This window comes from Mugil cephalus, chromosome 9 (assembly GCF_022458985.1).
Source record: "Mugil cephalus isolate CIBA_MC_2020 chromosome 9, CIBA_Mcephalus_1.1, whole genome shotgun sequence".
Classification (NCBI taxonomy): domain Eukaryota; kingdom Metazoa; phylum Chordata; class Actinopteri; order Mugiliformes; family Mugilidae; genus Mugil; species Mugil cephalus.
This window is the reverse complement of record NC_061778.1, coordinates 1569583-1584321: the sequence shown is the minus strand read 5'-3', so window position 1 is coordinate 1584321 and position 14739 is coordinate 1569583. Positions and strand designations below refer to the sequence as shown.

The 14739-nt window shown below is 41.5% G+C and overlaps 1 protein-coding gene across 3 annotated transcripts in view; it reads left to right on the top strand.

Annotated features, from left to right (window-relative positions):
* The window catches only part of si:cabz01090165.1 (uncharacterized protein LOC100333421 homolog), a 295771-nt gene that overhangs the window by 58690 nt on the left and 222342 nt on the right, over window positions 1-14739 (top strand). For 2 of the 3 annotated variants that reach the window (XM_047594882.1, XM_047594880.1), the window contains exon 2: window positions 6825-6864. The gene's annotated coding sequence lies outside the window, so the exon portion shown is untranslated. Of the gene's footprint in view, window positions 1-1616; window positions 1697-6824; window positions 6865-14739 lie in introns of all 3 variants that reach the window. The other variant, XM_047594881.1, reaches the window with a different exon arrangement.

Here is a 14739-nt window from a genome sequence, read left to right as displayed (position 1 = left end):
TTGTATTTATTTTATTGGTTTATTTAGTCAGGTCAGTGCATATTAATGAACAGTCCATACATGATGTGTTGTGAGTATGCTGGAGTTAGTATTACATGTTAAATTTCCTTCACAGTCCCCAACAACAAACATAGTCAATTCAATTCAATTCAATTCAATTCAATTTTATTTATATAGCGGCATTACAATCCACCACATGTAAAAACAGTGTATAAACATTACGAGCCCAGTTAAGAACGCCCACATGTCATGTCACTCTGCATCACTCTTTCTCCTGTAATTTTTCAAATTTGTGGGTCAAATAAAGGTTCATTAATTGATTGATTGATATGAACTCTGTGGTAGCCCTCGAGTCCTGGACAGCAAATATAACACCACTAATGTTAAACCAAGGGTCTGTGGGTTCGTGGAAGTGGTCCATGTTTGCTGAAGTGTGCAATAAAATGATCATGTAGAAAGAAAAGGGAAATATAAAGAGGGCGTGAGTTTTCTGTGTCTCATTAGTCCAGCTCTCAGTTTACCCAGACCTGCAGCATTTCTTCCACAGAGTCAGATGGACTTCATATGAGGGAAGAATACCGGGCGGTTAGAGAAGGAGACACAACCTGGAGGCGTGTATGGAGGGAAGGACTGTCACATCTATTCTCCTCAGGCGACACCGAGGCCATAAAAGCCGACACCTGAATGAACAGCGTCCAGCCCGTGACATTTTGAATTCATTCAGAGTAACCCAGCCGCCTGCGTGCTGCTGTTTGTTCCCCGCTCATAAATGCTGCCACGGCTCCTTGTCGGAGGGTGTAGTTGTAGTCACTGACGGTTTTAAAGCCCCAAATCCATCACGCTTCTAATGAATAAGTCTTTATGTGCATCTGCATGGTCAAACACTAAAATTTAAGCTTCAAACGTGGTCACAGACACTCTGCACTGTCCTCTTCCACCTGTTCATCTGCCAGCTCCAGAGCCAGCTTCATTAGTGCTCTGAATATTCATGTGGTGTGAAGTGTTCACGGCAAACCAACAGCTATATGAAGACGATTTACATCATCCTACAGGTCATAAAATAATGGAATAATAATCAGTAGTTGTGCTACTGACGGGTGTGGATGCACAGCTATGTGCACAGGCTGGTATTTTTATGTACATGTTATTGAAGAGCCTTCCTCTGCCTCGTAGCCAACCACAGATAATCAGCAGTGAAGATGTGAGGGGGGTTAATTAGCTGCAGCGGTGCCATGAGACAGGCTGCTGTGACAGGATGATAATAGTAATGAGTCACAGTTGTGGCCCTCTGTCATATTATGCAGGTCTTTAAAAAAGGATTTATTTAGCCTTCATTTACTAGGAGTGTACACAGGGTGTTTTTTTCCACAACATGAGGACTCTGAGGCCTTAATTCATGTTATGTGTTCCGGCTGGAGACCTATGGTTGTTTCTGAGCAAACACAGGCACTTTATTCCTGTATGGAGCTGTTCCTGTTCTCACAGTCGGTTCAAAGAAGGAAAAAGCTCAAATGCCAAGCACTGGCATCATTCAAACAGAAACTGAGAAGATTAAGGCAGCAGCAAATGAAGTCGTAACTCAATAACAAATGACTGTGTTTGCTATGTTTACTCAGGAATGAAGATGGACCCTTACACTTTCTGTTTGAAGAGGATTAGAGGACGTCTTAACAGCTGCTAGCAATAATGACTCCAGGTAGTTGGATAAAAACAATTTTGCATGTTCAATAGGCCACAAAGCTCTTTAAAGTTTATTTTAAAGATGACCTCCTGTTGCTGTTGAAAGAATGTCTGGATCTAAGTTCCCCATAGATGGCGCTGTGCTCAGACTAAGCTGTGACTGCAGTGAAATTGTGCTAATGGAGTAGTTTTGTGCATAACTTCAGCAGCTTCTAATTGAAGTTAGATTACATTTCATACACAGTCCCAGACATGTGCATAATTATTATGCACTTTTCTTTTTTATTAGACAAGTTGTTTGAGGATACCTTCAGGTCTAAGCTACACACTTCAATATTTGGTTAAATGTCTCTAAAGCAGATGTAGCTTGTAAAGGAAATTCTATTATTTTTAAACTAGATGCCTCCAAGTCAACACGTCCCTCTGAGCTTCACTGGAGTCTTGGCTGTTGTGTTGAACCAGGCGGCCCTGGCACCTCTAATATCTATCATCACAAATACCTGGAAACTAGACTGGATACTATGAAAAAGCCCCAAACTTTGCCTGTGGACTCACTTTCTTCAGGGATAAGCTTGGTCTGGAGTCACTCCGTTGGGAAGCAATTATGCTCTATTGAATTATCTGAGTCTGGCTGCAAGAGGCTTCCTGCAAACTCACTTAAAGTACATTCAAATGGCACAGTTGTACTCCGTGTTCTCTCCTTTACTTCTATGTGAGAGTATGTGTGAGTGCATAGGTGCTTGTGTGTAGATGCAGGTGTGATATGATGTGTCTATTGCATATAATGTATATCGTGTGTGCTAGGTGAAACCTGCCAGTCTGCAGGTCTCGATGCTAATGCTTTCATGTCTCAGCACTTCTCTTGTTTACTCCTTTACTTCTACTCGAAACTATCCACCATCATCAGCATAAAAACTTTCCCTGCCGCATTCCATTAGCCCACATAGCAACCTTCATTTTAAAAACATGAAAAAGCCACACAATAAAAGACGATTGGCCCTTCCTAGAATCCTTCCCTCCCCCCTGCCCTCCTCCCTCAGTTATCATCAAAGTCAGCTTGAACTTTTCAGACCTCCCTGATTGTTCTCCGCTATCATCTTTAGAAAAGCCTCAGTGTTAATGACGGCACATGGTGGAGGGTTTCATAACAGAATGAGATCATTGCATGCTCGTGTAGATGGAGTAAGGGATACAGATAACCAGATCAGACAACCGTGACCAGTGTTCACTGCACAACAATGTAGGGGCCTGGCTGTGATCAGCTGTGGAGGCTAATGTGGGGACGCTGACCTGATGGCTGCTACAGACTGGGACTCATTACTATGGTTTTTATGCTTTTGCATGGATAACTACCACAGCCTGGTTTTAAGACACTATGTGATAGGTGGTGGATGGTACAGTGGTAGCAGGTGTTGGTGCACAGTGGCATCCTAAACTCAAGCATGAAGTAGCTAGCGGCTACTGTAAAGAATGTAAAGATGACCCCAATGAAAAGAAAATGCATCTCTATAGTTTATAACTCTTTCTGGTCAACCGCCTTGAGGCCTCAGTACGGATAATTTAAAAATGCCACGATCAGACTCAATACCGATTGGAAGATGCTTTATTGACAAGCAGCTGTCTGCATGTCTGTGTTCTAGTGAGGTCATTTATACTTCACAAGAAACTCAAGAGCTGCACTCCGGGAAGTCCTCGTAGACCCCCTCCCACTGCAGCATACGTCACACGAGCTAAGCATCATGGGAGATTTCAGACGAAAGGCATTTTTCTTATTATTTTCGGATGTGGGCCAGTCGTTACGAAGACGGTATCCATTAGATTATGCCGTTCATTCAGCATGAACACAGTATGATCTCTACCTAGGAGAGATTGTCAGTGAATTAGCAGTGAATATTAGCATCTGAATGTCTGCTAGCATCTCCACTTTTCTGCATTAACCACGCCCACTTCCAATTTTTGACCGATCACAGAATAGTTGTCAAACACCACACGAAAAAAAACTTCTGCCCACTTGATTGGTTGAGAACAAGCTGCAAGAACAAGTTTCTCACTTCTTGTTGGGGATGGGCATCGATAAGATTTTATTAATACTGATGCCATTATCGATTGGCAAATGGATCCTCACTAGCGCTGCTCTGGTGAGACTTAGCGGCAGCTGCACTTGTTGACCGGAGATTGTCAAACACATGCCTGTCTCTGTATTTAATGCCAATGCTTCTTCATGCTGGTGGTGTTGCCGCTCTTGCTTATAATTACAGTGCTGCATGAGTAGCACTGTTACAGTCCCTTCTGGTGAAGTGAAGCCAGTTTCAGTCTCTCCGCCATCACGTCTTCCTCGTCACATGGCGACATAAATGACGTTCTTCAACTTAAAGATTCTTCTTCTTTGTTTTATGGTGGTTGGCAAACAACTTTTAGGTGGATTACCGCCACCATCTGGACTGGGATGTAAAGAAGTATTGATAAGGGGATTCGATAAGCATGAAGGCTGATGATATCAATGAATTGAACCAGTTGGAACTGGTTCTTTTAAAGAACCTGTTCTCGATGCCCGTCACTACTTCTCATTGAGTATGTCAGCCTTAACTTTCTGCTACTGCTGCATGTCTGTAAGCACAAAAATCCCTTTGAAAGAGAAAGTAAAGAATGTTGAGGGAAGAAAGTATGTACTGATGATTTTCCATCCAGGCAGCTGTCATACAGAGCAACACATCATGTGGGAAACAATGTGACTTTAAAGCAGGATCAGTTTATAGCTGTAGATGGTTTTAAATTTATCTTTTAGATAAATGTCCAGCAGAGCGGGGATGAATCTTTGATGTGAATTTCCAATTAAATCCAAGAATTAAAAAAAAAAAGAGTACTTCCTCATCAGATTGTTGTTCTTACTAGTCGGAAGGCGTTCACTGTCTGAAGTCGGTGCTAATGGTTCCATTTATATCAGCTGTCACTGTTAGATCTGAGCTGTCATGCTAAGAATACCAGAGGGAATAAAACGCTGTGGCGTTCAGGCTGTAGGCAACATTTACCACTATTTAAACTCATACTCACAATCTGAAAGAATTCAGTGTGTTTTCTGTCTTCGACCATCCACTCCATCACAGTTTATATGTTTGCTACTGCTTTTTGGATTTCTTGGGTTTTATTTTTTAAATGCTTGAAGGTCTGCTCTGTCTGTTGTTTTATGGCTCAATTATAAAAATGCACTGAGGACGGTCATTATCAGATTAACTGCTGCCTGCGTTTGCCGTCATAATTAATTGAGCTGAAAGTGAAACATGGGACCTCCTCTCGCGGGTCACCGAGGTGCTCCGAGGGCGCAGCTCCCAAATAAGGTTGACTTCCTGCAGCAGGTGGAGGCAGCCAGGGCCTCAGACTGATGAAAACACTCGCAAAAAGTTCCACTTCAGTCCGTACCTGGAGGCATTTCAGATGAGTAATTCCTCCTTGATACACCTGCCCACTGAAGGCTTCACCTAACCTTTACCAAACATCATTTAAATCCAAATCCCAGATTGGCTCCCTCTCAGAATGAGAGCCACCGTGTGTCCTCTCTTCTGAGGATTTTCTCCTTTTTGTGAAACCATCTCCACAGCCCATGCACACACACACATGGACAGCCGACTATGTGATGGTAGCGATGGTATCTTGAGATCAAAGCATGGGGCTGACTTTTAAAGCTCAAGTAGTCCAGTTTCATTCAGAGGCAGGCGGTCTGAGGAGGCTTTTGATAATCTGCACTGTCTGATGAGATTTCCTTCGAAATAAGGAAAGGGAAGGGAAGGAACAGGCGCAAGGGAGGTGAAGTTAAGAGACGAGGAGCAAACTGACGAAAGGGAAGAATGATGGGAAGCGGGAGGAGGCGGCTCAAGAGAGAAGACACAGCGGTGAAAAGATGTGGAGACGCAGGGCTGTGTATTTACAGCTGATTGATCAATCTATTTTTTTGCTCATTTTCTGAATTGCTCTCAGTTTCTTTGCTTCAAGTCTCCTAAAATCACACTTCATCTCTCCCGGGCCTTCCCAAGTCATCTATCAGATACGCAGACATGTAGACGGCAAAAAACAGCAGAATAAATTACAGAGACGAGTTTTGTTTTTCCGGCGTTTATTCCTTCTCCTCTGTGATGACATCCATTTGTCAGCCGCCTCTGCGTCTTTTAAATGAATCCATTTGCCTCCGAGTTTCGCTCGGTTTCAGCATTTTTTTTCTTTATTACCAAGAGATGCAGTTTGGCAACAAATGCAAAAGGATGAAACGGGAACTGGTGTCGTGTTGACTCAGTGGGTTCAACTACATCCTGGCAACATCAGATCTGACTCATGACTTCCTCCTGCTCCTCCCGTTCCTCTCGCTCACTAACTGCTGTAATAAAAATGTTTGAGCGATAGCTGTGCAGTAATTTGTTTAGGCTACAGTTTGAGTGCTGCAATTTGGTGTTTATTCTGGCTCACTTATTTTGATTGTGCAGCACTCTGCAGACTCATGTCTGTACGATCTGTTTGTTTTTTACATGTGAAAACCTCATTTAAATCTGTAGCACAATAAAAACTTTTTTTTTTTTTTTTTACTGTAACAGATTTCTCTTGCACCTTTTTTTATTTACTCTTCATAGGTTTTATCAGGCATAACATTATGACCACCTTCCTAATATTGGTCCCTTGTGGGGGTCCCTTGGGGGTTCCTAATCTGATCTAGGTGGGGGCTACATGTCTAAGTAACATCCAGGTCCAAAAGTTTCCCAGTAGAACACTGAATTGTCACAAGATGGTTTAAATGTTATTTACTTCTCCTGACAGTGGTCATAATGTTGTGGCTGATAGGTATATGTTTCTATCATTTATTTAGTGTCATTATTGTCTGTTTCATTGTCTGGTATAAACTGCTGTTTTCACTGAGCATATGACAATAAATATCCTGAATATTGAATCCGTTTTGATCAATTGACATGGTAGCCTCTAATAATGGCCCCCCCAGGATCTGTTCTCTGGATCGATGCTTAGTGATAATCCATCAATGAATATATCTGCTATAGTTAAGTATCGTGTGTGTCTCAGACTCATAAAACTAAAGCTAGCTAAGTCTGTGCCGTCTTTAGTTACGCGATGATAACTAAACCCGTTTCTACTTTGCTCTGTTTCAGGTGTCAGGAAGGATTGATCTTGCAACCAGATGACAGAAAGGTAAGAGACTAACAATCATTTTACAACATTACTTTAAACAAGAATCCAAAATGCAGAGGAATGTTTGGAGTGAGTAGTTTCTGCCGACACAGACTCAGGATGAGGAACCTGCAGCTGGTTGTGTTTCTGAGACATTTGACCTGTGAGGTCACAAACTTCTGTCTGTACGTCAAAAGATTTCAATTGTCAGTTCGTTTATAAAGCACATTGAAGAACAATGAATGTTGTACAGAGAAGTCGAGGCGTGAAGCAATATATAACACAAACAAATAAAAGGAACTAAAACAGTAGCTCTCAAACCGAATGAAATGTCAAAGAATACTAAATAGATTTTAAGAAGGGATTTGAAAACGTTTAGTCTCTGGCCCAAACTAATGTGCAGAGGCGAACTCCTCTGGGCGTAGACCATGTTCTAGGGGAAACCAGGAGACAGTCAGACACTAAAATCTCACTGGGAGTATGATGAAGGGAGAAATGTGCTCTCGTTTGCATGTTCCTAAAAGATAAAAAGACGAGCTGCAGAGTTCAGCACCAGCTGTAACAGAGTCCTGGATAGCACCAGCATGATGTCTGGATGGAGCTCTGGGTCTAAGGGACAAATAAAGTTGTGTGGACAGATGCATTGTGGGTAGATGTTTGGCTGTGCGAGTAGACAGATAAATGTCTAACAGCAGAGAATATGTGGTGATACAGGAGAGAGTTGTGATGTCAGGTTCTCTATGAAAGCATGACATCGTCCTCTAATGGAGCTCCGTTTATCTTCCGTCCACTGACAATATGTCTGTGAATAATGAACGTCCACACGCTATCAGTTGAAGGTGGACGTTACCCGGAAGCAGCACGGACTAAAGTAACGACGGAACGCGCTCTATCTGATCTCAGAGGATCCACCACATTCATTCTCATCTGCTGAGCACTCAACCAGAACACAGATATGGAGACAGGACTTCCTCCGCAAACAGCTGGAGCGGGTTAATAGAGTGATTCATGCTAATCTGTCATGAACAGAGACACTGATCACATCAAGTTATGAAGCCAAATATCATCCAGTTTAAGTCTGAATCTGACAATTTGAATTTGATGATTTAAAGACTGTCACACATGTTAATGACATGAATTTACACTAAAGGGACTAAACGTTTTAGAGCAGCATCAGTCTCCTCTGGTATAGTTGGTCAGAGCTTCATCCTACAGCAAGATAATGACCCAAAACTTTAGTCCAAACTAAACCAGAACTACTTCAGGATAAAAACAAGATGGACAGCTTGAAAACATGGAGACTTTAACCCCATGGAGCTGGAGTGAGTCAAAACTGGGGGGAAAAATCCCAAATGGAAGCAGGAGACAGAAAACAGAAAGAAATGAGCAGAAAAGTAAAGAAACATTTGGTCCTCCCAGGTTCTCTCAAGAAAAGAAGTAATCTGCATTTAAAAACATGAAAAATATCCACAGATAAATGGAGGTTTCAGTAATCTTGGTCAACTCTATGCTGATGATGGTTTGCTCACTGTTTCTTTACAGTGTGCACACTCCTTCCCAGTGAACAGAATGAGAAGGTGTGTCCAAACATTTGACTAAGCGCTCCTGTCCTATTCTGTTCTGTGGCAGAGGAAAGTCAGCTGGGATTTAAAATATCTCTCAAAACTCTGGTGAAACCAGTCTCTAGTGGGCGTCTCAGCTCAGTGTGATACGACAGGCTTCGGATGAGGCTCTCATCAGACGTGTCACACACATCTCTGGACGTGTTGTGACTATGATTACATGATTAGTAGCTGCTCTCCCTGCTGCGTGTAGAACAATGAAGATTTAAATCAACATGGAGAACTATGTGAACTCAAACACACCATCATCTACATCTGTTTCACATTAAAAGGCCATTCAAGCCTCTCTTTTACAGTGCTGTTAAGTAATAATCCACTTTTAATTACAGTTTAAAGATAAGATAAGGCGTCTTTCAGAGGACGTGTTATCAGTTGAGTGAACACGTCGAGGATTGAACACCTTTAATGTTTCTCTACTGCAGGGCCATGAATGCTCTATTTTTAGAGCTGCTTCCACTCAGGTCGCTGCAATAAATTGATATCAGCTGAAGTTCTCTCCACTCTGCACAGCATATAAATGTGTTGCCTGGGTTAATGCAGAAATTCTCTCAAATCACAAACAATTTGTCATCGTTTTGCTTCAGTAATGCAGAGCGTAGAGGTACCGATACCTACAGGCCTGGCAGTTAGGTTTCAGCGACTGAACATAGTGACTCCAGCAGAGATCATTCAAACATGGCAACGTAAAAGTAAACTGGCTGGTGATTTATCGCCTTGTTCAAAATGTGCTCCGGTTCTTAGACAACAATAACCTGCGTCAGTACAAACAGCCCAAAGTAAAACGCAGCAGCTAAAAATGGCGGAAGGAGGCAGTAGATCATCTCTTCTCCAGCTCTAATAAAATCAGGGGACATCTACTTGACTGCAGTGTGGAGTTTTTAAGTGCGTGCATAGTCCATGCTGTACGTGTACAAACCCAGGACTGAGTTCATGCATATTTATGCGTGCTTAACACTTGACTGTATGCTAATTCATCCATGTGTTTAATAAGTGTTCCCTACCGTGTGCTTTGCCATCTGTATTTCCTCCCGTGTTCCGAGGCATGTGACCTCCCTCCGCTTTATATAAACACTAGCAGAGAATGCCCGGAGGCCACGAGGATGTAAAGACGTAGGTGTCATTAAAATGAAGACACGGCTGCATAAGAAAATGATTTAGCAAAATTACTGCACATCAGGGATCGGGTTTAACCCTTTAAAGCCACACGTTTTGGAGCTCTTTGTATTACCGTAATTACGTCACAGTTTGAGCTATCACTTTACAGCACTTTACAGCCAATATGATGCCATTTATGGTATAACATGCAGAAAATTGTAAATAACTACCAGATATTGAGAGGCAGACAGACAGTTTGAGATAGTTTGAAGTGTTAAAGAGTTGAAAACAAATCAAAACTGTTTCTGCATGCTCTCCTTGTGGTCTTAAAGGCTACATTCACAGTTTTTATAAAAGTCTGGTTTTAAATTTGCTGCTAAATGAATCAGAATCAAATCACAGGACAGTAGAAGGAAATATCACAAGGAGATATGAGTCAGAAAAGCCAGTGGTTCGTCTTATTCTGTCCTATTTTTATAGTAGCCTGCAAGACTCCCGGACGTGCAGCCTCCATTGAATCAGTCCTCTTCCCAATTAGAGCAGGTGCAGCTGAGGAACTGAGGAATGCGTTTCCTGTTTTCATGTGAGCTCTGTCACAGTGCTTCGTGCTTCGTGCTTCGTGCATCGTTACCAGGCTGTGCAGCATTATACACCGTTCACAGTTAATGATCTCTGTGGTCAATATTGGGAAAAACAAACAGGACTATAATTGAGAACGAGCCCCGACACGCGATTAAGAGAACGCAGAGAGAGCCGCGCGGTCCTCGAACGTCTCTATTAAAGACGCAGCCGTGAAGAAAGAGAAACAATTAATCCACCGTTAGGTTGCTTAGTGGGACCACAGGGAGGGAGTTAAGGAGAAAACAGATGGGTTATAGGATGCTTCATTGCCCCAATATGTCTTCACCATATTTGGTTATGGCACCTCGGAGAAGTTTATTTATTCATAGAGGCCTTTATGGCTGTGGACTTTCAAATTGGCTTTAAACACTCTAATGATGCAGACGAAGGAGAGAGAAGGAGTAGTTTAGAGTATTCATTTTAGCTCAAATTTAAAGGTTAGCTTATAATTAAAGTCAGTTCTTATGAGCTACGACCACGGAGGCAGAGTCAGAGGAGGAGGACTCTGATAGACTTTAAACTGGGAGCAGAGCTGTGACAGATATGTCTCTCCATTTGTAATCAGTCACTGTAAATGTACATGATATCTGGAAATACATAAGGAAAAGAATGAATTACCTCATGCTGCAGTGGTGGGAAATGATGCTTTCACACTTTAATTGCTTTGAAGGTTTTCAGTTAATTTGTTTCTTATAGTATTAATTTGAAATTTCCAGTATTAATATGTTGTTTCATAGAGATATTGAACTATTCCTCAGGCTGGTCGTGATCAGTAAAACTGTGGTGCAGGGAGATTAGCTGGAACGAGGTGGTTGACTGTTTGTTCTTGGTCCAGTTCTGGTGTGATTGGTTAGTTAAACCACAGTTTTGGTTTTGTGAAGAATTCAAGAGATAACGATGATTAAACCCAATAGAATCCCGCTAGTTTCAGTGCTGCTGTTTTTTGACGTCTTTGCCTTTGTTTGTGTTTTTTACTAAAATTCTTATTTATTGCATTTTTTCCACCATGACTGACTCTGTTTCCCCTGAAAGTTCAGCTCATCATCAGTTATCCAGACTCCATAAGAAGTCCGAAAACTTTGAACATAGATATTTGATGGTGTTGCAGTGAGACTGTCCCAGCTCAGTCCTTTTGAAAGGATTCCAGTGGATTTAAGTCCCTCAGGTTTGTTGCACTTCTTCTTTGAAGTTTGTTCAAACTCCACTGATCCTTGTGTCGCAGCATCACTTCACACAAACACACACACTGGTGGCAGATGGTGTGTGTTCATCTTGGGAGGTAGAGGAGGTAGATTTACTCTAAATGCTATGTTTTATGCTTAAAGACCTGTTAATTAACCCTTTAAAACATCCACCCACGGATAAAAAAGAAAAAAAGCTTATGGTATTTGAATCACCGTAATTCACCAATGGACAAAATTCAAAGTGTGGCTGAACACTGGAGAGATGTGCAAAATGTTTAGTTCTAAAGGGTTCTAAAGGGTTATGGATGCCCTGATCTTTTAATATTCAAATATTCCTGTAGCCGCTGGCGCCGTAAACCCCTAAATCATTTTTATTTATTTATTTTGGCATAAAAGTCCAGACAAATTCAATATAAAATGGCCAGAATATGAGTTTAGATAAATAATTATATATGATCAGTGAAATATGATCAGAAATTGCAAACATTTTAGTCAAAAGAGAGCAAACAATTATTATTATTATTATCATTATTATTATTATCATTATTATTATTATCATTATTATTATTATTATTGTTATTATTATTATTGTTATTATTATTATTATTGCGTTGTGGATAAAAGTCGTGCCTCTGTTTATCAGTTGTTAATAGTTACTGCGGGAACTTGTTTGTTGTTGCTATTTGTTTAAAAACAGACTGAAATAATAACAATGAATAAATTCTCAGTCTTTGTCAGCTGTTTGTGAAATTTTGTGCTGACGTGCTACATGTGCTCACGGCCTGTGCACCGTGGTGACAGTGGTGTGGTGGTCAGCATCGATGTGTCATGAAGGTTCTAGGTTCTAATCCATCGGCCGACTGAGTCCTTTCTGTGTGGAGATTGCGTGGGTTTTCTCCTGGTACCCGGCTTCCTCCCTCTCCATCCAAAGACATGCTCGTTAGGTTCAGTGATTCTAAATTTACTGTAGGTGTGAGTGTTAACGTCTTATTTCTATAATAACTATGGTTAAGCTGCCAAAGAAACTAACCACTGAACAACAACTTGGACAGGATTGTATGGTTCATATTTAATTGTAAGATAATAATATATATATATATATATAAGTGTGATTGCTCCTTTCATTTGATTTAGTTCAGGATTTTGGGAAACATGCTTATTTGTGTTCTTAGTGATTTAGAACGTGGCCAGTCTCTCTGGTATTTCCTGTGATTCATTACTGTCAGTATTTCATTTCTTATTTCCACCCACCACTGACCACCGGTTGTAGAGTCTCTGCTACGTAGGGAGTTCTATTATCTTTTTAGTCTCTGTCCATAGCGGAGATGGACAGTTTGACCCCTGTTCTTTTGCAGCAACTTTTTTTCAGCCAGAAATAGAAACTGTCTTTGGACAATCTGGGCTTCCTGGTGAGGAGATGTGTCCGTCCTCTCCAGGCCTGTCTTCAGGTCTTTATCAGTGTCTGTGTCCACCTTTGTTCTCGGAGACGGTTCGCTTGCCCGTGGAATCTTAGCGATGGCGGATTCCTCAGCTGGGCTCTGACACCAATTATCCCATGGCGCTTTCCAAACGCTCACACACACAATTTATATTGACCATCCTGTCTGTCAGCACCTCTGGGTTCTGCCTCTCCTCCTGCCGTCCTTGTTACGTCCCTTCCTCTCTTTCAGGGGCTTGTCTTTCTGTCTCTCCATCACCCCGTGTTGCTGTCGCTGTCCCCAGAGATTCACAACATTTACATTTGTGTCACCGTATCTGTGTTAACAAGAAAAGGGAAAGTTGTGTGAGAACACGAACAACGCTACATCAAATCCCCCCCGGATCAGAAGAGACAAAAGAAAGTGGAGCTTTAATGGAGCCAGATTTTACAACTCTGGAACAACCACTTAGTCTTTGGTCTTTAAGACCATGAGGGTGAAATCATGAGCTAAATATCACCGTTACTTTATTCCTCTATAAGGTCAGATGACGTCTCGTTATCATATGAGTGCTTCTAAAAGGGAAACTGAACCTTGAGAGACTGTGTTAAAGCACAGACAAAATATCTCACATGTTCTGACCTCTAATACTGTGAAAGGATGGTATTATGATACTAATGCAACTAGTCTAATGAAGCAACAGTGTTGCATCCTCCACTGTGTATGCACGCTTGAAGCATCAACAACATGGACGTTCATGAAGAAGCACTTCACTAAAGATGAAGCCCATACTACCGTGACATGTCAGTCCTGAAGTACAGCTGAAATATAACTGCAATACATCAGAAAAAACATCTGGTCCAAATCCTCTGAACAACGACTTCACCAAACGTCCTGAGGTAACAAAGAGGAGGAGGCTGCACATCAGCTGTTTGATAAAGTTATCAGACCTTTAGCTGCAGTGAAGTTCCTGCTCCACTGTCCCATCTAAAAACACACTGTGGAGGACTAGTAAATGCTACTGTTGGTGCTGAGGTGCAGCCTGTTTTCATACAGGCTATACATATGTGCAGCTCACAGTCTGGAGCACATGAGCTGTCTGATGTCAGGTCAAGAATAGAGATTTCATTACTTTCCACTGGGTTTTATTAGCAGTGTCATTAGCGACCGCCTGCAGTGGAGGCTCTGAGGGTGGAAAGGAACATGCTACTCCGGTAGCCATAGCATGTCGTATTAGTAGCAGTGTTATATTAGCAGTCCTGTCTTCCCATGTTGAATACACAACTTCATGAGGTCAGTTTGTCTTGTTATATTGTCTTTGAACCAGACTTTTCTGACATGGAGTTTATTTTGCAACAAAATTTCCAAAATGATGTTAGTGGTGCTAAAGTTAAGAAGCTCTTTAGATGTTTGTAGTTGTATTTTTACCACTTTAACACAACAAGCTTGTAAATTATATAAAGAAGCTAAGACTGAACCAGACGATCACACAGATGTCTAAACGTGGTCTTCTTGTTTGAAGCGCGTTGACATTTGAGTGGTAGCGTTGACACATTAACCACAATCCGACCAGAAGACACCCTGACATCATCTTAATGTATGTGAGTATAATATCTTTATAGATTTACATTTCAGGGGCACGTTATGAGGATGTAATTACTGCTTCAGAGATAAGAGGAATCATCCTCGGTGAAGGGGGCACGACCCTCGAGTCATTCACTCACTAATTAAACTTCCTCCATTAAGGTGATGATGATGATGATGATGATGATGACATCACTGTATTTAGTCTCTGTAATGTGTGTCCTGATCCTCCAACCATCAGAGTGATGAAACATCTGTGTATTGTCTGCATGTGTACTGTATGATTATTCCCTTTTCTTCCTTTTCTAATTTATTCTTTCTTTCTCCATGTGACTGATTAGTTTAAACACTCTGGAGAAATGTGTGATTGAA